Source organism: Artibeus jamaicensis, unplaced genomic scaffold (assembly GCF_021234435.1).
Source record: "Artibeus jamaicensis isolate MK-2021 breed Jamaican fruit bat unplaced genomic scaffold, CSHL_Jam_final contig_476, whole genome shotgun sequence".
Taxonomy (NCBI): domain Eukaryota; kingdom Metazoa; phylum Chordata; class Mammalia; order Chiroptera; family Phyllostomidae; genus Artibeus; species Artibeus jamaicensis.
This window is the reverse complement of record NW_026521853.1, coordinates 1,304,703-1,331,829: the sequence shown is the minus strand read 5'-3', so window position 1 is coordinate 1,331,829 and position 27,127 is coordinate 1,304,703. Positions and strand designations below refer to the sequence as shown.

General features: G+C 38.8%; 1 pseudogene; it reads right to left on the bottom strand.

The window, feature by feature from the left end:
• Positions 1-11,751, bottom strand: part of LOC119039054 (rab-like protein 6) — a 31,320-nt pseudogene extending 19,569 nt beyond the window's left edge.
• Between the last annotated feature and the right edge of the window lie 15,376 nt (positions 11,752-27,127).

The following is a 27,127-nucleotide window of genomic DNA, read 5'->3' as shown; positions in this document are numbered from 1 at the left end:
AATTTAATACTGTTTTCTTTAGCCATGCAGAAGCTTTTTATTTTGATGAGATCCCATTTGTTTATTCTTTCCTTTATATTCCTTGCTCTAGGGGACATATTGGTAAAAATGTTGCTGCGTGGAATATCTGAGATTTTCTTGCCAATGTTCTCCTCTAGGACTTTAATGGTGTAACAACTTACATTTAAGTCTTTTATCCACCTTGAATTTATTTTGGTGTATGGTGTAAGTCTGTGCTCAAGTTTCATTTTTTTGCATGTAGCTGTCCAGTTCTCCCAACACCATTTGTTGAAGAGGCTATCTTTACTCCATTTTATGTTACTGCCCCCTTTGTCGAATATTAATTGACTGTAGAGAGTTGGGTTGATTTCTGAGCTCTCTGTTCTGTTCCATTGGTCTATGTGCCTGTTTTTATGCCAGTACCAGGCTGTTTTGATTACAGTGGCTTTGTAATACAGTTTGATATTAGGTATTGTGATCCCCCCTACTTTGTTCTTCTTTCTCAAAAGAGCAGCTGCTATTCGGCCTCTTTTATGGTTCTATATACAGTTTTGAAGTGTTTGTTCTATGTCTGTGAAATATGCCATTGGTACTTTAATAGGTATTACATTGAATCTGTATATTGCTTTGGGTAGTATGGACATTTTGATGATGTTAATTCTTCCAATCCATGAACAAGGTGTATGTTTCCATTTGTTTGTGTCTTCCTTGATTTCTTTCTTCAGGGCTGTGTAGTTTTCTGCATACAGGATTTTTACCTCCTTAGTTAGGTTTATTCCCAGATATTTTATTTTTCTTTTTGCTATATCCAATGGGATTTTTTTCTTGATTTCTCCTTCTGCTGATTCACTGTTGGTATACAAAAATGCCTTTGATTTCTGGATATTGACTTTGTAACCAGCTGTTTTGCCAAACTGATTAATTAGTTCAAGCAGTTTTGGGGTAGAGTCTGTAGGATTTTCCATGTACACTATCATGTCATCTGCCAACAGTGACAGTTCTACTTCCTCCTTTCCTATTTGGGTGCCTTTTATTTCCTTTTCTTGCCTGATTTCTGTGGCTAAAACTTCCAATACTATATTGAATAGAAGTGGTGAAAGTGGACAACCTTGTCTTGTTCCTGATCTTAGTGGGAAAGCTTTTAGATTTTCCCATTGAGTATGATATTGGCTGTAGGTCTATCAAACATGGCCTTTATTATTTTGAGAAATGCGCCCTGTATTGCCACTTTGCTGAGTGTTTTTATCATAAATGGGTGTTGTACCTTACAGAAAGCTTTTTCTGCATCTATTGATATGATCATGTGATTTTTGTCTTTGCTTTTGTTTATGTGATGAATTACATTTACTGATTTGCCAATGTTGAACCATCCTTGCATCCCTGGGATCAATCCCACTTGGTCATGGTGTATGATCTTTTTGATATATTGTTGGATGCGATTTGGCAATATTTTGTTGAGGATTTTAGCATCTATGTTCATCAGCGCTATTGGCCTGAAGTTTTCTTTCTTTGTTGTGTCTCTATCTGGTTTTGGAATTAAGATGATGCTGGCTTCATAAAAAGATTTTGGGAGTTTTCCATCCTTCTGGATTTTTTGAAATAGTTTGTGGAGAATAGGGGTTAGCTTTTCCTTAAATGCTTTGTAGAATTCTCCTGTGAACCCATCTGGTCCAGGGCTCTTGTGTGATGGAGTTTTTTGATTACTGCTTCAATTTCTTTTGCTGTTATTGGTGTATTTAGATTTTCTCTTCTTTTTCACTGAGTTTTCAAAGATTGTATTTTTCTAGAAATGTGTCCGTTTCCCCTAGGTTTTTATATTTCTTGTCATACAGTTCTTCATAGTAATTTCCTACAATCCCTTCTATTTCTGTGGCATCAGTTGTAATCTCCTCTTTCATTTCTGATTGTGTTTATTTGTGTCCTCTCTCTTCTTTTCTTGATGAGCCTACTTAAAGGCTTGTCTATTTTGTTTATGTTCTCAAAGAACCAACTCCTGGATTCATTGATCCTTAAAATTGTGCTTTTAGTTTCTATGTCATTTAATTCTGCTCTAATCTTGGTTATTTCCTCCATTCTGCTTCCTCTGGGCTGTCTTTGTTGTTGTTCCTCGAGTTCTTGCAGGCTTAGGGTTAGGTTGTTTGTTTGAAATGTTTCTATCTTCTTTAGGTAGGCCTGTGTTGCTATAAACTTCCCTCTCAGGACTGCCTTTGCTGTGTCCCATAAGTTTTGGGTTGTTGTGAGATCATTTTCATTTGTTTCCAGAAATATTTTGATTTCTTCCCTAATTTCATTCTTGACCCATTAATTGTTTAATAGCATACCATTCAGTCTCCATGATTTTGGGTGCTTTGGGTTTTTTTCTTTGGGGTCGGTTTCTAATTTAAGTCCCTTGTGGTCAGAGAAAATGCTTGGTATGATTTCAATTTTCTTCAATTTTTTGAGGCTCGTTTTGTGTCCTATCATGTGGTCTATCTTTTAAAATGTTCCATGTTCATTTGAAAAGAATGTGTATTTAGCTTCTTTGGGATGAAGGGCTCTATATATATCAGTTAAGTCCATTTCATCTAGGGTGTTGTTTAATGCCACAATATCTTTGTTGATCTTTTGTTTGGAAGATCTGTCCATTTTTGATAGTGGGGTGTTCAAATCCCCTACTATAATTGTGTTGCTGTCAATATCTTCCTTGAAGTCCTCTAAGATTTTCTTGATATATTTGGGTGCCCCTATGTTTGGTGCATATATGTTTACAATGTTAATGTCTTCTTGGTGGATTCTTCCCTTGAGTATAATGAAGTGACCTTCTGGGTCTCTCTTTATAGCCTTTTTTTTTTTTGAAGTCTATTTTGTCTGATATGAGAATTGCTACCCCAGCTTTTTTTTCTTGTCCATTTGCTTGGAAAACTTGTTTCCAGCCTTTCACTTTTAGTCTGTGATGGTCTTTTGTCCTGAGGTGGGTCTCTTGTAGGCAGCATATGTTTGTGTCATGCTTTCTTATCCATTGAGCTATTCTGTGTCTTTTGATTGGAGCATTTAATCCATTTACATTTAAGGTTATTATTGATAGGTACTTATTCTTGCCATTTTTGTACCTGTGTTCCTCTCTGTCTCCCTCTTATCCTTCCTTCCCTTAAAGTAGTCCTTTCAGTATTTCTTGTAGAGCTGGTTTGGTGGAGGCATATTCTTTTAGACTTCTTTTGTCTTGGAAGCTCTTTATTTGGCCATCTATCTTGATTCAGAGTCTTGCTGGGTAAAGTAGCCTTGGTTGTAGGCCTGTGGTTCTCATTGCTTGAAATATTTCTTGCCATTCTCTTCTTGCTTGAAGTGTTTCCATTGAGAAGTCAGTAGCTAACCTTATTGGGGCTCCCTTGTATGTTATTTCTTTTTCTCCCTTGCTGCCTTTAAGAGTCTCTCTCTGTCTTGGAATTTTGCCATTTTAATGATGATGTGTCTTGAAGTGGGCCTCCTTGGGTTCCTCTTGGTTATGACTCTCTGTGATTCCTGGATTTGTGAGACTTTTTCTCTTATCAAATTAGGGAACTTTTCTCTCATTACTCGTTCAAATACTTTTTCTATCCCTTGTTCTTCTTCTTCTCCTTTTGGTATTCCTATCATTTGGATATTATTACGTTTCATATTGTCTTGTATTTCTCTTAATCCCTCTTCATTCTTTCTGAGCCTCTTTTCATTTTCTTGCTCTTTCTGTGAGATGCTTTCTACCTTGTCCTCCAACTCACTAATCCTATCCTCTGCTTAATCTATCCTCTTTGGAAACTTTCTACTGTGTACTTCAATTCGGAAATTGTGTTGTTCATTTCCTCTTATCTCTTGCTGATAGTTTCCATTTCCTTTTTGATGTTGCTGTAGTTTGCAGAGAGATCATTATAGTTCTTCTGTAGTTTCTGGTAGTTCACTGTGAGCTCTTTGAACTTCGTAATAACCAGTGCTTTGAATTCACTGTCTGATAGTTGATCAGCGTCTATTTCATCTAACATTCTTTCTGAAGTTCATGCTTTTTCTTTCATTTGGGGATTGTTTCTCTGTCTTCCCATTGTTTGAGACTCTTCTTGTTAGTCTCTGCTTCCAAAATTGATCTGTTCTGAAACACTGGTTTTATGGTATAAACTTCTGTGGTATGATCGTTATGAAGTTCAGTGATGCAGACTCCTTGAAGTTTCTTGATGTTCTTCATCTCCACCTACACTCACGCTGGTCCTCGTGCTGGTCCCTGCATTGGTCGCCTACCACTGCTGAATGTCCCGGCTCTAGTAGCTGCCTCCTCAAGCACCCAGGCCCATTTCTACGGTGGGGGTACAGAGGCTGGGAATGTCCCGGCTCCCGTATCTGGCTCTCTCTGCCGCCCAGGGACGTCACAGGGGTTTGGAGTGTCTGGTTTCCTTACCTGACTACCTGGCGTCTAGTCCTATCTTTATGGCAGTGGCACAGAGGCTTAGAAAGTCCCAACTCCCGAACCTGATTCCCCAGTGTCCAGTCCCGTCTCTATGGCAGCAGCACAGTGGCTGAGAACGTCCCAGTTCCCATAGAGGGCTCCTCTGCCACCCAGGGCTGTTTCAGGGGTTTGGAGAGTCCTGGCTTCCATACCTGACTCCCTGGCGTCCAGTCCCATCGCTATGGCAGCCGCACAGGGTCTGTGAACGTCCCGGCTCCCGTAGCTGGTTTCTCAGGGCCCAGGCCTGTCTCTATGGCAGAGTCACAGGGGCCTTTGGTGTCCCAGCTCCTGCAACTGACCCTTCCGTTGCCCAGGGCAGTAGCTATGGCATGGGCACAAGGGTGTCCCCTCTCCAGTTCCTGACTCCTCTGTCTCCCAGGACCGTCACAGGGGCTTGGAGTGTCCGGCTCCCGTACCTGACTCCCCAGCTCCCAGGCCTGTTGCTCTGGCAGCAGCACAGGGGCCGCGTGAGACCCAGCTCCAGTAGCTGACTCTGCCGCCGTCTGGTGTTTCAGCATCGGTCACAATCTCTGGTCTTTTAATTTCATAAATGCTGGGTAACCGATGGTTTATTGTGCTGTTTCTCTATAGATCTGCCAGGATTTTCACCCATGAGTACAGGAGCTAGTATCAGCTCCAACTTACTCCGTCACCATCTCTATATGGCCTTTGTTATATTGAGGAATGCTCTCTCTATTCCCACTTTGCTGAGTATTTTTATCATGACTGGATATTGTACCTTATCAAGAGCTTTTTCCACATCTACGGATATGATCATGTGATCTTTGTCTTTGTTTTTGTTTATGTTATGTGTTACATTGACTCATTTGTAAATATTGAACCATCCTTGCATCCCTGGGATGAATCCCACTTGGTCACAGTGTATGATCTTTTTAATGTATTGTTGGATGCGATTCGCCAATATTTTGTTGAGAATTTTAGCATCTATGTTCATCAGCAATATTGGCCTGAAGTTTTCTTTCTTTGTTGTGTCTTTATCTTGTTTTGGAATTAGGATGATGTGGGATTCATAAAAAGAGTTTGGGAGTCTTCCATCATTTTGGTTATTTTGGGATAGTCTGTGAAGGATAGGAGTTATCTCTTCCTTAAATGCTTGTAGAATTTTTCTGGGGAACAATCTGGTCCAGGGCTTTTGTATGACAGGAGCTTTTTTTTTTCCCTAAGATTTTATTTATCTTTAGAGAGAAAGAGAAGGAGAGAAGGAGAGAAACATCAGTGTGTGGTTGCCTCTCATGAGTCCCCTGCCGGGAACTGGCCTGCAACCCAGGCATGTGCCCTGACTGGGAATTGAACCACAATTGTGTGGTTCGAAGGCCCACGCTCAATCCACTGAGCTATGCAAGCCAGGGCTGACAGGAGCTTTTTGATTAGTGCTTCAATTTCATCTGCTTCTAATGGTCTGTTCAGCCCTTTTGTTTCTTCTTCATTGAGTTTTGGAAGATTATATTTTTCTAGAAATTTGTCCATTTCACCTAGGTTTTCAAATTTCTTGGCATATAGTTCTTCATAGTAATTTCTTACAATTCCTTTTATTTCTGTGGTATCAGTTGTAATCTCTTTGCTTTCATTATGATTGTGTTTATTTGTGCCCTCTTTCTTCTTTTCTTGATGAGCCTATTTAATGGCTTGTTGATTTTGTTTATCTTTTCCAAAAAAACAGCTCCTGGATTCATTGATCCTTACAATTGTGCTTTTAGTCTATATGTCATTTAATTCTTCTCTGATCTTGGTTATTTCCTTCCTTCTACTTTTCTGGGATATCTTTGTTGTTGTTCCTTGAGTTCTTGTAGGCATAGGGCAAGGTTGTTTGTTTGAAATGTTTCTATCTTTTTTAGATAGGCCTGTATTGCTATGAACTTCCTTCTCAGGACTGCTTTCATTGTGTCCCATAAGTTTTGGGTTGTTGTGAGTTCATTTTTATTTGTTTCCAGAAACTTTTTTTATTCTTTCCCTAATTTCATTCTTGACCCATTGGTTGTGTAATAGCATAACATTCAGTCTCCATGATTTTGGGTGTTTTGGGTTTTTTTCTTTGAGGTTGGTTTTTAATTTCAGTCCCTTGTGGTCAGAGTAAATGCTTGGTATAATGTCAATTTTCTTGAATTTGCCGAGGCTTGTTTTGTGTGCTATCATGTGGTCTATCTTTGAAAATATTCCATGTGCATTTGAAAAGAATGTGTATTTACCTTCTTTGGAATGAAGGGATTTATATATATATCAGTTAAGTTCAGGTCATCTAGGGTGTTGTTTAATGCCGCAATGTCTTTGTTGATATTTTGTTTGGAGGATTTTGATAGTGGGGTGTTAAAATCCCCTATTATAATTGTGTTGCTATCAATATCTTTCTTGAAGTCCTCTAAGATTTCCTTCATATATTTTGGTGCTCCTATATAGGGTGCATATATATTTACGATGTTAATATCTTCTTGGTGGATTCTTCCTTTGAGTATTATGAAGTGAACTTTTGGGCCTCTCTTTATGACCCTTTTTTTGAAGTATATTTTGTCTGATATGAGATTTCCTAACCAGGGTTTTTTTTCTTGTCCATTGGCTTCGAAAATTTGTTTCCAGCCTTTCACTTTTAGTCTGTTATGTTTTATTGTCCTGATGTGGGTTCTAGTAGGCAGCATATGTGTGGGTCATGCTTTCTTATCCATTCAGCTATTCTATGTTTTTTAAAAATATATTTTATTAATTATGCCATTACAGTTATTCTATTTCCCCCCTTAATTCCCCTCCACCCTGCACACTCCCTCCCCTACCATTCCCCCCTTTAGTTTATGACCACATGTCTCAAGTTCTTTAGATTCTATATTTCCCATACTATTCTTGCCACCCCCTATCTATTTTCTACCTACCGTCTATGATATTTATTTTCTGTACCTCTCCCTCTTCTCCTCCCACTCCCCTGTTGATAACCCTCCATGTGATCTTCATTTCTATGTTTCTGCTCCTGATCTAGCTGTCCTCTTAGTTTGCTTTTGTTTTAGGTGTGGTTGTTAATAACTGTGAGTTTGCTGTTCTTTCATTGTTCATCTTTTTTATCTTCTTTTTCTTAGGTAAGTCCCTTTAACATTTCATATAATAAGGGCTTGGTGATGATGAACTCCTTGAATTTGATCTTATCTGAGAAGCACTTTATCTGCCCTTCCATTCTCAATGACAGCTTTGCTGGATAGATCAATCTTGGATGTAGGTCTTTGGATTTCATGACTTGGAATACTTCTTTCCAGCCCCTTCTTGCCTGTAAGGTGTCTTTTGAGAAATCAGCTGACAGTCTGATGGGAACTACTTTGTAGGTGACTGTCCCCTTATCTCTTGCTGCTTCTAGGATTCTCTCCTTCATTTTAATTTTGGCTAATGTAATGATGATGTGTCTTATTGTGTTCCTACTTGGGTCCAACTTCTTTGGGACTCCCTGAGCTTCCTTGACTTCCTGGATGTCTATTTCCTTTTCCAGATTGGGGAAGTTCTCCTTTATTTGTTCAAATAAGTTTTCCACTGGTGGCTGTTCCTCTTCCCCTTCTGATACCCCTATAATTCAGATGTTGGAAGGTTTAAAGATGTCCTGAAGGTTTCTAAGCCTCTCCTGGTTTTTTTGAATTCTTGATTCTTCATCCTTTTCAGTTTGGTCATTTTTTCCTTCTTCTGGTCCACTCCTTTGATTTGAGTCCCAGTTTCCTTACCATTCGTATTGGTTTCCTGTGCATTGGCATTCATTTCAATTAGTTTAGCCTTCATATGTTCCTCTAATTTTTGACTAAAATCAACCAGTTCTGTGAGCATCCTGATCACCAGTGTTTTGAACTGTGCATCTGAATGTTTGGCTATTTCTTTGTCACTTAGATTTATGGGCTCTGGGGTCTGAGTTGTTCTTCAGCTATGTTTTGAATCTGTTTGTTCCTGTTATGTATGAGGAGCAGAGCCTTAGATGTTCATCAGGGCGGGGCCGCCCAGGTTGCTGGTTTGTGATGCTGTATGTGGGGGTGGGGTCAGAGAGGGACAATGGCAGTTCCCTCTGCAGCTTCCTGCCACTGGGGCCTGCACAGTCTGTCTCACTGCTTGCTCCTTCATCAGTTTATCTGAGTGTGAATGTGTGAGCACAGTCAGCCCTCAGTGGGTCCACTGCCTTGCGCCCTTAGTGGGTCCTCCCACTTCTTCACACCTGGGATCTGCCCATGGCTGCTGGTGCATCTGGGTCGCTCGCGCATCTGGGTTGCTGTCCTGGGTTGGTCTCATGGATCTTTCCTGCCTGGCCCTGCTCTGATGCTGGCTCTGCCCCTCTTACCGGTTTGGCTGAAGAATTCGTTGTTGTCGGACTTCTGTGTAGTTCAATTTTCTGTGGTTTGGCTGTGTTTTTGTTGCTAAAACTTCGTTGCTTTTAAACTTAGTTATGCAGAAGGTGCAGTGCTTCCACCTACACCTCCATCTTGGCGGAAGTCTCCTCTATGTGTTTTGATTGGAGCATTTAATCCATTTACATTCAAGGTTATTATTGATAGGTACTTATTCATTGCTAGTTTTACATCTGTGTTCCTCTCTGTCTCTCTTTACCTTCCTTAAAGCAGTCCTTTAGCATCTCTTGCAGAGCTGGTTTGGTGGAGGCATATTCTTTTAGACTTCTATTGTCTTGGAAGCTCTTTATTTGCCCTTCTATCTTGATTGAGAGCCTTGCTGGATAAAGTAGCCTTGGTTGTAGGCCTCTAGTTCTCATTATTTGAAATATTTCTTGCCATTCTCTTCTTGCTTGGAGTGTTTCCATTGAGAAGTCAGTAGCTAACCTTTTTGGAGCTCCCTTGTATGTTACTTTTTTTCCTCCCTTGCTACCTTTAAGATTCTCTCTTTGTCTTGGAATTTTGCCATTTTAATGATGATGTGTCTTGAAGTGGGCCTCTTTGGGTTCCTCTTGATCTGGATTCTGTGTGATTCTTGGATTAGTGTGACTTTTTCTTTCATCAAATTAGGGAAGTGTTCCATCATTATGTTTTCAAATAGGTTTTCTATCTCTTGTTATTCTTCTTCTCCTTCTGATATCTCTATTTGAATATTATTACATTTCATATTGTCTTGCATTTCTCTTAAACCCTCTTCATTCTTTCTGAGCCTCTTTTCCTTTTCTTGCTCTTTCTGGGATTTTTTTCTACTTTGTCCTCCAACTCGCTGATCCAATCTGGTGCTTCATTAATCCTGCTTTGATTTCTTCTACTGTGTTCTTCAGTTCAGAAATTGTATTCTGATAGTTTCTATTTCCTTTTTCATGTTGATACAGTTAGCAGTGAGTTCATTGTAGCTCCCCTGTAGTTTTTGGTAGCTCATTGTGAGCTCTTTGAATTTTTTGATAACCAGTGCTTTGAATTCAATATCTGATAGTTGACTTGCCTGTGTTTCATCTAACATTGTTACTGAGGCTTCCTCCTTTTATTTCATTTAGGGATTGTTTCTTTATCTTCCCATTGTTTGTGAGACTTTTCTTGTTTGCCTAAGCTTCTTAAATTTTATCTGTTCTGACTCCCTGGGTTTATGGTGTGAACTTGTGTGGAAGAATACCTGGGAAATTCAGTTGTACAGTTTCCTTCAGGTATCTTGATGCTCTCTGCTTCCACCTACTCCTTTCATGTGTGTGTGTGTGTGTCGTGTGTGTGTGTGATCAGCTGGAAGGGGAGGCAAAATGGTTTATGACAGCAGAAGAGTATTTTATGCTATTTACATTCACAGTCAGTAGAGAAGTGGTAGAAGATTTTTAGGGTATATATAGTGTTAACCGTAATCTTCCACCCAGCTTGCCACCTTTAAGAAAGGGTGGACAAAAGATAAGACTTTTGTTGGGGAGGAAAGGCTTGTGAGTTGGATCTAGAAAGGAGTGAGGTTGCAGGCAGTCAGATTTTCAGGTAAAGTGAGAGTAAAGAATAGTAAATAGGTGTAGTGTGTGATCCGGGAGATGTGTTGTGAATTATTTACAGTTGTATAGAACAGCTATTATTTACAATCATATTAGAGCAACAATCATATGACAGACTCTATGTGATCTGTCTGAATTGGGGTATAGAACTTTGGGTAGTGTGCTAAAGGAAAACAAGTGGAATGAAGTATAGAAAATTAGCAATATGCTGTGGAGGAGAGAACAGGGGAAACCTGTTAAATAATACAATATAACCACCCGAGACTAAGAAGCCTATACAGAAAGAGGAGGAATACAAAGATATTATTAAAATATAAAAGAAGTGAGAATAATGAAAAATAATACAAATATGCAGCAACTTGTGGCTTCTCTGCTATAGCAAAGTGGAATTTGTCTCTCTGTCTCTACTGTTGGGATGCCCTCTTTTTGGGTCCCACTCTGGTCTTTTCGCAGTTCCCAGTTGTTTGTGTCTCTTGTGGGTAAAAAAAAAAAAAAAGGCAGGAGAAGGGAGGAAAAAGTAATGTTTGGAAAGAAGGGAAGAAGAACTAAAACAGGAAAAAAGAAAGGAGAGGAACAAAGTATTGAAAGATAAAACAATAATAAAACAAAAAATAAGATTACTAAAAAAAAAGTTACTGAAGGAAACAAAAAAGCCCCTGTTGGTTTCAAACTGTCCAAACCGGTTTTCTGGTTGCAGCAGGTTGTGGGTTGATTGCTGCAGTCTTTCTGAGAGTGCTCTCCCAAGAGCTAGACTCTCCCCAGTGCTCCACGAAGGGGATTTAGGTTCTTTTCAGAGCATCTACCCTGGGGGGTCCTCTCTGTGGGCTCAGGTACAGGCACAGGTGTGCATGCCAGCCAGGCTGCCTGGGTCCCAAGATATCTGGCATGGTCCTTCCCAGTCCTGTAGTGGGACTCAAGTGCTTCCACCCCTCTTCTGGATCACTGCCAGGCTGGGTGGGAAGCAAGCCAAGCTGACGTTGCAGGAGAACACCTCAGTCTACTTTCCAGTAAAAACTTCTCCAGAAAGCCTGTCTCTCAGCCCAGCCCAATCCCCAGCCAGACAGGTGATGACAATGCACCTCTTAATCCTCCTGGGCTGGCAGGCTGGCGACCACAGAGTCTGCAGTTGAACATGGCCCTTTGTCCTTGTTACCCTCTCTGTAAACTTAAGTAGACAGGTCTCTGCCCCGGTGTTGCCCAGCCTTGCTTAGAATGGGAGGGAGGGAGCCAGCTCTCTCCCAAGGACCCTGCAGTAGGCCCAAGGCTCCCAAAGATTCTGCCTTAGACCCGCTGGGTACCGGGCTCCCTCCGTGGCAGACGCCCCCGGTGCTGTTCCCAGACCAATGCCTCTGGACCCCGACTGTGGTGGCAGCTCTGAGGCCATTAGGCGGTGGCCAAGGATGCTGCCCTCCCACTCTTGTCTTTACTCAGGTCCCAGAGACCTCACTGACCTGTAGCTGTGTGGTCCGTCTGTCACAATCTCTGGTCTCTTATTTTCATAAATGCTGGGGAAATGTTGGTTGATTGCACTATTCCTCAGTAGATCTGCCAGGATTTTCTCCCATGTGTATGGGAACTGGAATCCACTCTGTCCTACTCCATCTCCATCTTCCTTCCATCCCCTGAAAGCTATATAATCTTATTAGCCAATATCACTCCAAAAATTCATTTAAAAATTAAAAAGTAAACTAGAAAATTTTCAGGGAAAATAAATAAAAATAAACTGACAGGTGAGTTTTTCTTGAAAATTTTCAAGAAAATTAAATAAAAATAAGCTGTGGTTAGTTGAATTTTGCATTTAAACCATCACTTAAATGTGGACTGTAGACTTTACATGTGAAATATATTCACTCTCAATGCCTTGGATTACCTGTGCAAACATTTTATCAAAAGGGAGCTTGCTTCAACTCTAAATAAGAGTTGGACTATGGTAGAGCAGAAAGTAGAAGCTACACTCACCCACTCCTAGGACTAATCTGCAATTACTATTCAATTATACAGAAATCATCCTGAATAACCAACTGAACACTAGCTGGAGAGAGATCTTATGGCCATGGACAAAAAAAACCAAAAAACTTCACCATAATAAGATTGGTAAGAATTTTGGAGGCATCATGAGAGGGCTGGCTGGGCTCCCATGGGCAATGGCTAAAATTTTGGAGGGATAGTTCAGGAGATGTGGGGATTCCCCCTGAGAAGTGTGGGGTCTAAACTCCAAGGTGGGCTCCCCAACCTATAGTACCAGAGCTGAAAAGGAACCCAGATAACATCCAGCTGTGAAAAGCAGCAGGATTTCTGTCTGCCAGGGAGAAATGGCTAGAGACCAAAAATGTGTTTCAAGCCACTTAGCCTGGGCTAGAGATGCTTGAGATGCTTGAGACATCTGGGATTGATGGCCCTTGGAGATATCCAAAAGAACAGCCACCAAGATCCCAATGCTGAGTCATTTCTCATACTGCAGAAGCCGTCTTTCCTACTCAGAGCACTCCTTTCCAAGTGGTATCAGCCTAAGGAGAAGTGAGAGCCCTGCTCACAGGAAATACTCTTCCCCACCCTGTGGATTTAAGTCAGGCTGCTGATTAAAGCTTGAGGCTATATAATTGATTAGCTTAACAACTCAGGTGAATTACTGGGAGTTCTAAGAGACTTCAGGTGACCCTTCGCAGGGCCCAGTGCAAGGAAAAGCAGGCTTTTATGCACAGCTTCATTCTTTCTGTGCATAAACTTGCACGGCAGGGGGATCCACATTATGTGTATAACTTTTAGCTCCAAACAAGTGGACAGGTCCAGTCACAAGCAGTGTCTGACAAAGACTGAGACCAGAGTATTTGCAGCTATTTGCAGAGTATTTGTAATACATAGATACAAATGCAAACAAGGGGCCAAACTGGGAAGACGATGAAAAATATCCCAAATGAAACAACAAGAGAATTTTACAGAAGAGCTAGATGAATCAGAAGCAAGCAATTTATCAGATAAAGGGTTTAGAGTAATGATTATAAACATGCTCAACAGAATTAAAGAAAACCTTAGAAAATGACCAATCAGAAACAATGAGTGCAATATCTGACATAAATAATGTACCGGAAATAATAAACAGTAGGTAAGATGAAGCAGAGGATCAAATCAGTGATTTGAAAGACAAGGTAGGAAAAAACATCCAGGCAGAGTAGGAAAGAGAAATAAAGAACTTAAAAAATCATGAGAACTTAAGAAATATTTTGGACAACATGAACCATAACAACACCCACATCATGGGAATACCAGAAGTAGAAGAGAGCAAGCAAGAGATCGAGAAACCATTTAAAAAATGATGACCAAAAACTTCCCTAATCTGGTGAAGAAAAAAGACACAATTCCTGGGAGCACAGAGGGTTACAAACAAGTTGAACCAAAACAGGCCTACACTGAGATACATGTAAATTAAAATGACAAGGCTTAAAGACATGAAGAGAATTCTAAAAGTCATAAGAGAGAAAAGCAGGTACTTACCACCTGATTTTTCAAAAGAAGCATTTCAGGCCAGAAAGGAAAGGTGTGAAATACTCAAGGCAATGAAAACCAAGGAACTAGAATCAAGGCTACTTTACCCAGCAAGGCTATCATTTAAAAATGAAGGAGAAATAAGGAGCTCCCCAGACAAGAAAAACTAAAGGGGTTTGTGAATACTGAACCAGTACTGCAACAAATGTTAAAGGTCTTGCTTTAAAAAGAAGAAGCAGGAGGAGGAGGAGAAGAAGAAAAAGAGGAGAAGAAGAAGAGGAGAAGAAGGAGAAGAAGAAGGAGGGGAAAAGGAGAAAAAAATGGGGAAGGGAGAAGAGAAAAAGAAAAAGAAGAAGAAAATAATCTAACAATAAAATGGCAATAAATGGGTATCTTTCATTAATCACCTTAAATGTAAATAGCTTAAATGCTCCAACCAAAAGACATAGGCTGGCTGAATGGAGAAGTAAATAAGACCCATATGTATGTTGCCTCCAAGAGACCCATCTTAAATTAAAAGATACACACAGATTAAAAGTAAAGAGTTAGAAAAAATATTTCATGCAAATGGTAGGGGAGAAAAAGCTCAGATAGCAGTATTTATGTCTGACAAAATAGACTTTAAGACCAGGCTATAGTAAGAGACAAAGAAGGACAGTATATAATGATAAAGGGAACAACCCAACATTTACTCCCCAAACATAGGAGCACCTAAATATGTAAAGCAAATCTTGATGGACATAAAAGGAGTGACTGGAAGAAATGCAGTGATAGTTGAGAATTTTAACACCCCCCTGACCTCAGTGGATAGATCTTCCAGGCAGCAAATCAACAAGGAGAGAGTGGCCTTAAAGGACACAGGAGATAAAATATATTTATTTGATATCCTCAGAGCATGTCACCCCAAAGAAAGAGGATATACATAATTTTCAAGAGCACATGGAACATTTTCTAAGGTAGACCATGTGTTGAGAAATAAAATAAGTCTTAATAAATTTAAGGAGTTTGAAATCATATCAAGCATCTTCTTTCACCACAATTCTTTGGAATGACACATCAACTACAAGAACACTGAAAAACAAACAAACACATGCAAGCTAAATAACATGTTATTAAACACAAATGGGCCAACAATGAGATCAAGGAAGAAATCAGAAGATAACTTGAAAGAAGTGAAAATGAGGACATAACAACTCAAAATTTGTGAGATACTTGGAAAGCAATGTTAAGAGAAAAATTAATAGTATTATAGGCCTATCTCAAAAAAACACAACAAAAAAGCTAAAATGAACAGAAAATAACATACAAAGCCCAAATTGAATAGAAGAAAGGAAAAAATGAAGATCAGAGCAGAAATTAATGAAATAGAGTCTGGAAAAACAATGCAAAAGACCAATGAATCCAAGAGCTCATTTTTGAGAAGATAAAAAATACTAACAAACATTTAACCAGACTTATTAAGAAAAAAGAGAAAAGAAGTAAATTAAAAAGCAGAAATTAAAGAAAAGAAGTAACAACTGACACCAAAAAAATACGAGTGTTAGAAAATATTTTGAACAACTATATGCTAAAAAATCTAGACTACTTAGTAATTGGATAAATTCCTAGAAATGTACAATCTTTCAAAAAAAAATAAGAATGAGAGAATCTGAATAGACAGATTACACTAGTGAAACCAAAAAACTTCCAACAAACAAAAGCCCAGGGCCAGATGGATTCACAGGTGGATTTTACCAAATATTCTTGTGAAGAACTAACAGCTCTCCTTCTCAAACTATTTCATAAAATTCAAGAGAAGGAAAGGCTCCCAAATAAATTTTATGAAGCCAGCATTATCCTAATTCCAATACTGGACAAAGACACTACAAAAAAAGAAAATTATAGGCCAATATCACTGATGAATATAAAATCCTGAACAAAATATGAATGAACTGAATACAGCAATACATCAAAAAGATAATTCACCATGATCAAATGAGATTTATTCCAGGAATGCAAAGTTGGTACATTATCAAATCAATAAATGTGATTCACCACATAATAAAAATGAAGGATAAAAACCAAATGAGCATGTCAATAAATGCAGAAAAATCATTTGAAAAATCCAGTACCCATTTATGATAAAAACTATTAACAAAGTGGGATTAGGGGGAACATACCTAAACATAATGAAGGCTGTATGTTACAAACCCACTGCCATCATAATACTCAATGGGCAAAAACTACAAATGTTCCCCTTAAGATTTGGAATAAGACAGGAATGTATACTTTCACCTCTCTTAATCAAAGAATACTGAAAGTCCTAGCCACAGCAGTCAGACAAGAAGAAGAAATAAAAGGCATCCAAATTGGAAAACATGTAGCAAACTGTCTCTATTCACAGATAACATGATTCTGTACATAGAGAACCCCAAAGATTTCACCAAGAAACTACTAGAACAAATAAGTGAGTTCAGCAAAGTATCAGGATACAAAATTAATACCCAGAACTCAATTGCATTTTATATGCCAATAATGAACTAACAGAAAGAGAAATTAAGAAAACAATCTAATTTAGTATTGCTACAAAAAGTACCTAGTAATAAACCTAACAAAGGATGTAAAAAACTCGTACTCATAAAATTATAAGACACTGAGAAAGAAATTGAAGAAGGTATAAATAAGTGGAAACACATACCGTGTTCATGGATAGAAAGAAATATCATCATTAAAATGTCAACACTACCCAAACAATGTAATGATTCAATGCAATGCCTATCAAGATTCCAATGACATATTTCACAGAACTAGAATAAATATTTAAAAATTTACATGCCACCATAAAAGACCCCTCACAGCAACAGCGATCCTGAGAAAGAAGAACAAAGTTGGAGGAATCACTCTACCTACTATCAAATTATACTATAAGGCTATAGTGATAAAAAAAAAGCATGGTACTGGCATAAAAATAGACACAGATCAGTGGAACAGAATAGAGAGCCAAGAAATAAACCCGCAAATTTATAGTCAATTAATATTTGATGGAGGAAGCAAACACATACAATGGGCTAAATATAGTTTATTCAATAAATAGTGTTGGGAAAATTGGACAGATATATACAAAAATATGAAACTAGACCACTTTGTTACACCACACACAAGAATATATTCAAAATGGATCAAGACTTTCATGTTAGACCCCAAACCATACAATTTGTAGAAGAAAACATAGGCAGCAAAATATCAGACATAGTAATATTTTATCAGATATATCTCCCCAGGCAAATAAAAAAACATAAAAATGGGACTACATTAAACTAAAAAAAATTGCACAGCAAATGAATTCATCAACAAAAGAAAAAGATAACTCACCAAATGGAGCACATATTCACCAACACATCTGAAAAGAGGTTAATATCCAAAATTTATGAAGTATTTACAAAACTCAACACCAAAAAGACAATGAAAAAATGGGGAAAGGACCTGAGTAGACACTTCTCCAAAGAGGACATACAGATGGTCAATAGATTTATGAAAAGATGCTCAATGTCACTAATCATCAGAGAAAGGCAAATTAAAACCATAGTGAAATATCATCTCACAACTGACAGAATGACTGTCATCAATGAATCAACGAACAAATGCTGGTGAGGATGTGGAGTAATGGGAATCTTTTGCATTATTGGTGCAAATGCAGATTGGTCCAGCCACTATGGAAATCAGTGTGATACCTCAAAAATGTACTAATGTACCTGCCTTTTGACCCAAATATCCCACTTCTGGGAATACCATATATCTGAAGGAACTGAAAATACTAATTCAAAAAAACATAGGCACTGTTATGTTCATTACAGCATTATTTACAATCACCAAGATATGGAAGCAGCCCAAGCGTTCATCAGTAAAAGAGTTGTAAAAACAACTATCTCACATTTACACAATGGAATACGACTCCACTTTTAAAAAGGAGAAAATTTTACCATTTGAGATGCTATGGATGAATCTGGAGGACATTATGCTAATTGAAATTAGCCATTCAGAGAAAGAAAAATACCATGTGATTTCACTCATATGTGGAATCTAATAAACAAATTGAACTAACATGGAAAATGGGAACAGACTCATAGATAGAAAGCCAGATGACACCTAATGGGGAGGTTAGTGGGTAGAGGAATTGAGCAAAAAAGAAAAAGGACTCATGTTCATGGACAACAGCATGGTGATTGCTGGGAATAGGTGTGTATAAGGGGACTAAAGAGTAATGAAAACAATATAATGATGATTATATTAAAAATAATAAGAAGAACAACAACGACAACCAAAAATGCAGTGCTTAATAAGAAAGGGAGAAAGGATTTACCAAACTCAAGGTATGTGCAAATATCCTCTGACATTCATTTTGTGCTCAAACAAGGTCTGCCATCTTGTTACCTTGAAATGTTCTCTGTACCAACCATGTTTCTAGAAGCCTTTAATTTCCCCCCTTATATGGACCTGAAATCTGTGTCTTTGTAATCCAATAATATCCAGATAAAATAGAATATGCTCATAAATGAGCATAGTTACATAGCATAACTATTTGGTACATAGTTACTCTAAAATATTTGTTTATTGTTCATCTGAAGGTTTGAGTTAACTGGGCATCCTCTATTTTTATTTGCTAAATCTGGCAATTGTATCTTGCCATACATTGTCGGAGAGCAACACAGTGCAAATCTACTTTTCCTTCCTTATGCTATTCATTTATTTATTCATCCATTTATTCACCTACCATATAGCTAATGAATGAAATTTGTATCAGATCCAAAATAAGAAATGGATATTAAAAATCTCTACCTATGAAGGTAAGTAAGTCAAATAAACAGTAGACTGTGACTGAAAGTGTGGTGGTTGTACATCTAGAGTTCTTTAGCTTCTCAAAGAGACTCTTATAAGTTCTCATGGCTGATTCTGCATGTCAAAAAAAACCTCAAAGATGAAAAGGACTCTGACTAGAGTCCTGACTAGAGCAGGTGAATGAATGTGAAGTACTAACACAAAATGCAAACTTCAACATTGAAGAAGACTATGGTTTACATGGGGATTGATGTAAAGGAAAGCAACATGCAGATAATTGAAGAAAGCTTCTCTCATCTATGTTTTCTTTTCCATACTAATTAGTATTTAATTTATTTTCTTATACTATTTTCAGATTATTATTTCATTTTTAATTATTGTTCAAATACAGTTGTCTCTGCTTTCCCACCACCACTTCTCCTGACCAATCCATCCCTACCTCCCACCCTCAATTTTTATTTTTATTTATTTATTTATTTTTAGACAGAGGGGAAGGGGGGAGAAAGAGAGACAGAAACATCAATGTGTGGTTGCCTCTCACGTGGCTCCCCACTGGGGACCTGGCCCACAACCCAGGTATGTGCCCTGATTGGGAATTGAACTGGCGACCCTTTGGTTCACAGCCCGCATTCAATCCACTGAGCTACACCAGCCAGGGCTCATCCTCAATTTTTTATTAAATAAAATAAATTTTATTTTATTTATATAACATGTCTTTTTAATTTTTTAAAATTTTTTATTGATTATGCTGTTACAGTTGTTCTATTCCCCCCTTCATTTCCCTCCACCCTACCCTCATCCCCACCATTACCCCCCCTTTAGTTTATGACCATGTGTCTCAATTCCTTTAGATTCTATATTTCCTATGCTATTCTTGCCCCCCCATCTATCTTCTATCTACTTCTATTTTCTATGCTACTTATTTTCTGTACCTTCTCCCCCCTTCTCTTCCTCCCACTCCCCTGTTGCTAACCCTCCTTGAGATCTTCATTTCTATGTTTCCACTCCTGATCTAGCTGTCCTTTTAGTTTGCTTTCGTTTTAGGTGTGGTTGTTAATAACTGTGTGTTTGTTGTCCTTTCACTGTTCATGTTTCTTTAACTTCTTTTTCTTAGATAAGTCCCTTTAACATTTCATATAATAAGGGCTTGGTGATGATGAACTCCTTGAATTTGATCTTATCTGAGAAGCACTTTATCTGTCCTTCCATTTTAAATGAAAGTTTTGCTGGATAGAGCAATCTTGGTTGTAGGTCTTTAGATTTCATGACTTGGAATACCTCTTTCCAGCCCCTTCTTGCCTGTAAGGTGTCTTTTGAGAAATCAGCTGACAGTCTGATGGGAACTACTTTGTAGGTGACTGTCCCCTTAGCTCTTGCTGCTTCTAGGATTCTCTCCTTCATTTTAATTTTGGCTAATGTAATTATGATGTGCCTTTGTGTGTTCCTTCTTGGGTCCTACTTCTTTGGTACTCTCTGAGCTTCCTGGATTTCCTGGAAGTCTATTTCCTTTGCCAGATTGGGGAAATTCTCCTTTATTATTTGTTCAAATAATTTTTCCACTGGTGGCTGTGCCTTTCCCCCTTCTGGTACCCCTATAATTCGGATGTTGGAGCGTTTAAAGATATCCTGGAGGTTCCTAAGACTCTCCTCATTTCTTTGAATTCTTGCTTCTTGACTCTTTTCTGTTTGGCCATTATTTGCTTTCTTCTGGTCCATTCCATTGATCTGAGTCCCAGTTTCCTTTTCATTGCTATTGGTATCCTGTGCAATTCCATTCATTTCAATTACTTTCACCTTCATATATTTGTCTAATTTGTCGGTATAATCAACCAGTTCTGTGAGGGTCCTGATCACCAATGTTTTAAACTGTGCGTCTGTGAGTTTTGCTATTTCTTCATCGCTTAGATCTATTGGCTCTGGGGCTCTGAGATCCTCCTGCGCCATTCTTGGTCTGTTCCGGCCCTTTAAGTGTGAGAAACGGCACCTTGGATTCCCAGGTCGCTGGGTTGTGACGCTGCATGTGGGGGCGTGGTCAGAGCGGGGAAATGGCGGCCCCCTCTGCTGTTTCTCACAGCTGGGTGCGGAGGAGCAGCGCCTTAGGTGGTTCACCTGGGCCAGGCCACTCAGAGTCGCTGGGTTATGACGCTGTATGTGGAGGTGGGGTCAGAGCAGGGAAATGGCGGCGCCCTCCACTGCCGCTTGCCATGGGGACCTGCCAGCCAGGTCCAACCGCCCACTCCCTCACCTGTCCACCCGCGCACAAATGCGAGACCTCAGTCAACACACAGCCCCGCTGCCCCGCTGTCTCCCCCGCGGTCGCTCGCCTGGTTGCTTGCTCGGTCGCTCACTAGGTCCAACCCTGCGCCTGGATTCCGTGCCTGAGTCCGTCTGACCGAGACCTCCTGTGCAACCTCGCTTCACCAGCCGCTGGTTTCGCTACTTACCGGTCAGGCTGAAGAATTTGTTGTTAACGGACTTCCGAAAAGTTCAATTTTCCGTGTTCTGGCTGTGTTTTCTGTTGCTAATATTTAGTTGTCTCTAAACTTGGTTGTGTGAGAAGGCACGGCACGTCCACCTATGCCTCCATCTTGGCGGAAGTCCAATTTGGTCTTGTCTTTTTAAATGTTTAATTTTTGTTCAATAACAGTATTCTTATTTGTCAAAAGCAGTTTTTATTATAAATGAAATGTGTCACATATTTGGAATACCTGTAGATATAGTGAAAATAACACTATAAACTCTAGCTTCGTAAAACCTAACAGAGTAATGCTCTTGAGCTCAAGCACTAAGACCGATGGTACACAAGGTACAAACATTGCACCACATTTTGTCTTTTTATTCTAGAAACGTTGCTTTTATGAATTGGTTTTGTTTATTATTGGGTCTCCAGAGCATAAACTATAATTGGTATGGTGAAAAATACTTTCTCTTTGATTGACTACCATGTAAATTATTATCTCGTGGAGCCAAGATTAAGCAGATATTTAGCAGCACATATCCATTGATTTACTGAGTTTCTCAGACCTGACAAACATCAGCCATCTGGAGTACAGAGGGGAACTTCCTGAATTTGTTTGTTTGCTGTGCTTCTCTCATGCTGAAGCACAAAGTCATAAAAAAATATTTGTTGGTAGATAATAAAAAGGGAGTTGGGGTAAGTAAGCCCAGTATATAGTGACAAGCAGCTTGCAAATAGCTCAGTAGTGGCTGGAAATTTATGAAAACATTAGTCATACACCATTAACTTTATCCTTGCTCACACAGGGAAGTAAGGTAAGGTAGTGTCATTCAATCCTGAGTTTCACAGTAAACCCAAACTGACCACAAGATACCACATATTGTCTGTTTGCATCATCTGTGCTGGCAGTAAGTGTCTCAGAAAAAGCAAGGTCAGAAATGACCAATGATGATCATTTGCATACATAAAGGTATTCTTATAACTTAACACATAGTAATCATACTCTTTTATAGACACACACAAACAAACCTCACACATCATGATTTTTAAGTTTATTTTGTTGATTATGCTATAACAGTTTTCCCTACTTTCCCCCCTTTATCTCCATTGTGCTTTGCACCCCTCAACCCTCCAGCATTACCCCGCCCTTAGTTCATGTCCATGGGTTGTACATATAAATTCTTTGACTTCTCTGTTTCCTATACCATTCTTAACTTCTCCCCATCTATTTTATGCCTATCAATTATGCCTCTTATTTCCTGTATCTTTTTCCCCTTCTTCCCTTCCCTCTCCCCACTGAAAACCCTTCATTTGATGTTCATTTCTCTGAGCCTGTTCCTGTTCTAGTTGTTTATTTAGTTTTTTTTTATGTTTTCTTTTTTTTTAGTTTCAGTTGTTGATAGTTGTGAGTTTGTTATCATTTTACTGTTTAGTTTTTAGAAGATAGAAGATATAGAAGATAGTTTTTATCTTCTATTTCTTAGACAAGTTCCTTTAACCTTTCATATAGTGAGGGCTTGGTAATTATGAACTCCTTTAACTTTATCTTACCTGGAAAGCACTTTATCTGTCCTTTCATTCTAAATGATAGTTTCATTGGATAAACTAATCTTGGATGTATGTCCTTGCCTTTCATAACTTTGAATACTTTGTTGCAGCCCCTTCTTGCCTGCAAGGTTTCTTTTGAGAAAACAGCTGATAGTCTAATGAGAACTTCTTTTTAGGTAACTCTTTCCTTTTCTGCTGCTGCTTGAGAAAGAAGAACAAAGTAGGAGGGATCACAATACCTGATATCAAACTGTATTTCAAGGCCACTGTAATCAAAACAGCCTGGTACTGGCATAAAAACAGGCACATAGACCAATGGAACAGAACAGACGGCCCAGAAATAAACCCAAGTCTCTACAGTCAGTTAATATTCGACAAAGGGGGCAGCAACATAAAATGGACTAAAAATAGCCTCTTCAACCAATGGTGTTGGGAGAACTGGACAGCTACATGCAAAAAAATGAAACTCGAGCACTGACTTACACCATACACCAAAATAAATTCAAGGTGGATAAAAGATTTAAGTATAAGTGGTGACACCATTAAAATCCTAGAGGAGAACATTGACAGGAAAATCTCATATATTTCACACAGCAACATTTTTACTGATATGTCCCCTAGAGAAAGGAATATAAAGAAAAGAATAAACAAATGGGATCTCATCAAAATAAAAAGCTTTTTCATGGCTAAAAAAAAGTATTAAAATAAAAAGAGAACCAACTGCATGGGAAAACATATTTGCCAATGATACCTCAGACAAAAGTTTAATCTCCAAAATATACAAAGAACTTACACGACTCCACTCTAAGAAGACAAGCAACCCAATTAAAAAGTGGGCAAAGGGCTTGAACAGGCATTTCTCTAAGGAGGACATACAGAACATTCAGAGACACATGAAGAGATGCTCAATATCGTTAGCTATCAGAGAGATGCAAATTAAAACCACAGTGAGATACCACTTTATACTGGTCAGAATGGCCATCATAAACAAAGCAACAAACAACAAGTGTTCGAGGGGTTGTGGAGAAAAGGGAACCCTAATCCATGGTTGGGGGGATTGCAGACTGGTACAACCACTATGGAAAACAGTATAAAATTTTCTCAGAAAACTAAAAATGAATATGCCTTTTGACCCAGCAATTCCACTGTTATGAGTATATCCTAAGAGCCCTGAAACACCAATGCAGAAGAACCTATGCGCCCGAATGTTCATAGCAGCACAATTTACAATAGTCAAGTGCTGGAAGCAACCTATGTGTGCATCAGTAAATGAATAGATCCAAAAACTATGGTACATTTACACAATGGAATTCTATGCAGCAGAAAGAAAGAAGGAGCTTCTACTGTTACAGGAAAATGAAGCAACCAGACACCGAGGGATTCTGGAGTACCAGGTTTATTAACATGCATGGGCCCAAAAATGTCAGTCTCCAAATTCTGAGCCCTAAACAAAGGATTCTTGGGGTTTACATAGTCTACAGGTCTTCCTGTCTACGTAGCAAAGCGAGATACAGAAGCGAAACAAACAAACACATAAACAAACAAACAAAAAAACCCAGAAGCGGAATGCGGAAGTTAGTTCTAGCTACATGGCAGAAGCAGATTACAAAGGCTAAATGCGGAAATTAGTTCTAACCGCAGGGGTGCTAATCCTAGCCCTTCGTAAATATCCTGCTGTTTGCCTTCCCAAAGAGCCCTATCACTCTTCCTAGGGTGCTTGGGGTTTGGGTAAACAAAGGTTCTTCAAAGCTTACCATATCACTATCTTTGCAACAGCATGGATGGAACTGGAAAGCATTATGCTGAGTGAAATAAGCCAGGTGGTGAAAGACAAATACTGTATGAGCTCACCTTTAATAGGAACCTAAACAACAAAACAAACAAGCAAGAAAAATATAACCAAAGACACTGAAATAAAGACCAGGCAGACAGTAACCAGAGGGGAGAGGGGAGGGAATTTCAGGGGAAAAGGGTAAGGAATTGCAGGAATTAGTATAAAGGACACATGGACAACAGTAAGGAGGGTGGGAAGGGGAGGAAGGCAGGAGCACTGGGGAGGTGGGCTGGGGTGGGAGTAAAAGACAGAAAACTGTACTTGAACAACAATTAAATAAATTTAAAAAATAGAACTTCTCTTTATTTTTAAGCTTGGGTAACTTAATGATGATGTGCCTTGGTGTGTTCCTCTTTGGGTCCAGTTTCTTTGGAACTGTCTGGGCTTCTTCGACTTCTTAGAATTCTATTTCCTTTGCCAGATTGGGGAAGTTTTCCTTCATTATTTGTTCAAATAAATTTTAAATTCTTTACTCTTCCTCTTCTTCTTCTGGAACCCCTATGATTCAGATATTGGAATGTTTAAAGTTGTCCCAGAAGTTCCTAAGCATCTCCTCATTTTCTTGAATTCTTGTTTCTTCTATTCTGGTTGGATGTTTATTTTTTCCTTTTTTTCCAGATTATTGATTTGAGTTTAGGTTTCCTTCCTTTCATTGTTGCTTCCCTTTGCATTTCCCTTTATTTCACTTTTGGTAGCTTTCGTTTGTTCCTTCATTTTGTGATTGAGCATGCTGACCACCAGTGTTTTGAACTCTGCGTCAGATAGGTTGGCTGCCTTCTCATTGCTTAGCTTTTTTTCTGGAGTTTTGATCTTTTTTTTTTTCATTTGGGCTATATTTCTTTGTCTCAGCACACCTGTTATGTTGTAGCAGTGTAGGGCTTTAGGTATTCACCTGGGTGAGGCAAGACTCTTTGATGTGTTGTGGTGCTCTCTGTGGGGGAGGGGTCAGAGAGGGAACAGTGCAGCTTGCTTGATTGACTCTAGCCCCACTTTCCAATCAACTCTGTTGTGTGAGACTTAGAGTTTCTCCTGCTGTGGCAACCTCTGTAGTAGTTTATAGTGACCCTGAGTCTTTAGTTTCACATTCAGCCAGACCCAACTCACCCACAAGGTCCACTGCCTTGACTCTCAGCCAGCCCCACCTCATCCTCTCAGTAAACTGCTTTGCAGTGAGTCTACTTTGCCAGCCTGGCTGCCTGCCTGGGTCTCTCCTACCTGCCTTCTGAATGTTTCTTTAACTCTTTGGTGGTAGCAGTTCTATCCAGTTTATTTTCTGGCACTTCTGGTTGTTTATTGTTTTTAGATTGGTTATTATCCTCCTTTTGGTTGTGCAAGGAAGCAAAGGGTTTCTACTCATGCTACCAGCTTGGTTGGAATTCTTCCAGGTCATGTTTTTGTAGCTCTACATTTCTTTTTTATTTTATTTTTATTTATACATTTATTTAAATTTTTTTCAGCTCTGGTTTTCTATGTCATTTATTTGGTGTCCAATTTTGTGTCATTAGCCCACATATTGAAAACTTGGTATTTATGAGCAAGGGCACAATCTCCTTTGTGGATTTACATTTCAGTCTTGCCAGTTAGTGCCTGTGTGGCTATGGCCTTAAGCATGTTACTTAACCTTTCTGGGCTTTGTTTACCTAAAATATAAACCTAATATGAAACTCACTGAGTTACTGCACATTTGATTAAGCAACTAACAATCTCCTAGTACATGATAGACACTTCCTGAATTTTAAGTACTATATAGTAACATGCTTGTTATGTTACTTTCTCTGTATATTTGTCTTTTCTCCTTGACTAGATTTGAGGCTTCAAGAGGAAAGATAAGACTGCAAATGTTCAAAAACTCTTGTTACCTGTCAACTGTTTTGAACCTTGCATTGCTATTAACAGATAACGTATTTATCTATTTGTTCCTTTCATGAAAAGGGAGACTAGATATATTTTCATATCTCACAGATCAGCTTCTCCATTAGCCACTATAAGAAGCCCAGCCTGTTGGGCTTCTTCTAATATCTATTTAATTCTGGATAATTTTCCACTCTTCTCCTTGTCTGTACTGCCATCTGTTGACTGCTTCCTCTTCCATTCTTGCCAATCTTGGTTCCTAACAGTTTTCTTCTCCAATGGAATGGGACAGGACTTCCTGTGAATTTATTTTCTTTGAGTTATGACCCTTGGCTGCTTCCCTTGCTTCACTTCTTTACCTGAGGTGATCCACATTTATGCCGTACTCCTCAAACTTACATTGGCTTGGCTCAATCTCCTTGCCTTTATTGCCTTCCTACATTTGGAGGATTCATCTCAGTATCTCCAGAATGGAAATGTATTGGGAAGTAGAAGAATCTATCAGAGTTTCCATGTGTTCTTTTTATTTATTCATTTGTTTGTTTATTTATTTATTTATTTATTTATTTATGTATCTGTCTATCTATTTATTTATTCTTTAGGCTTCTTTACAAACTTTAATCCTTTTGGAATGATTGGCACATTGTTGTTATTCTACAGTCTTTATGGTGAATAATCTAATAAAATTTTAAATTGTTCAATAAATGAAACATAAATCTCTAGGACTTCTTGAACAACTTGGCTCCTTAACCCTATAATCAGAAGCAGATT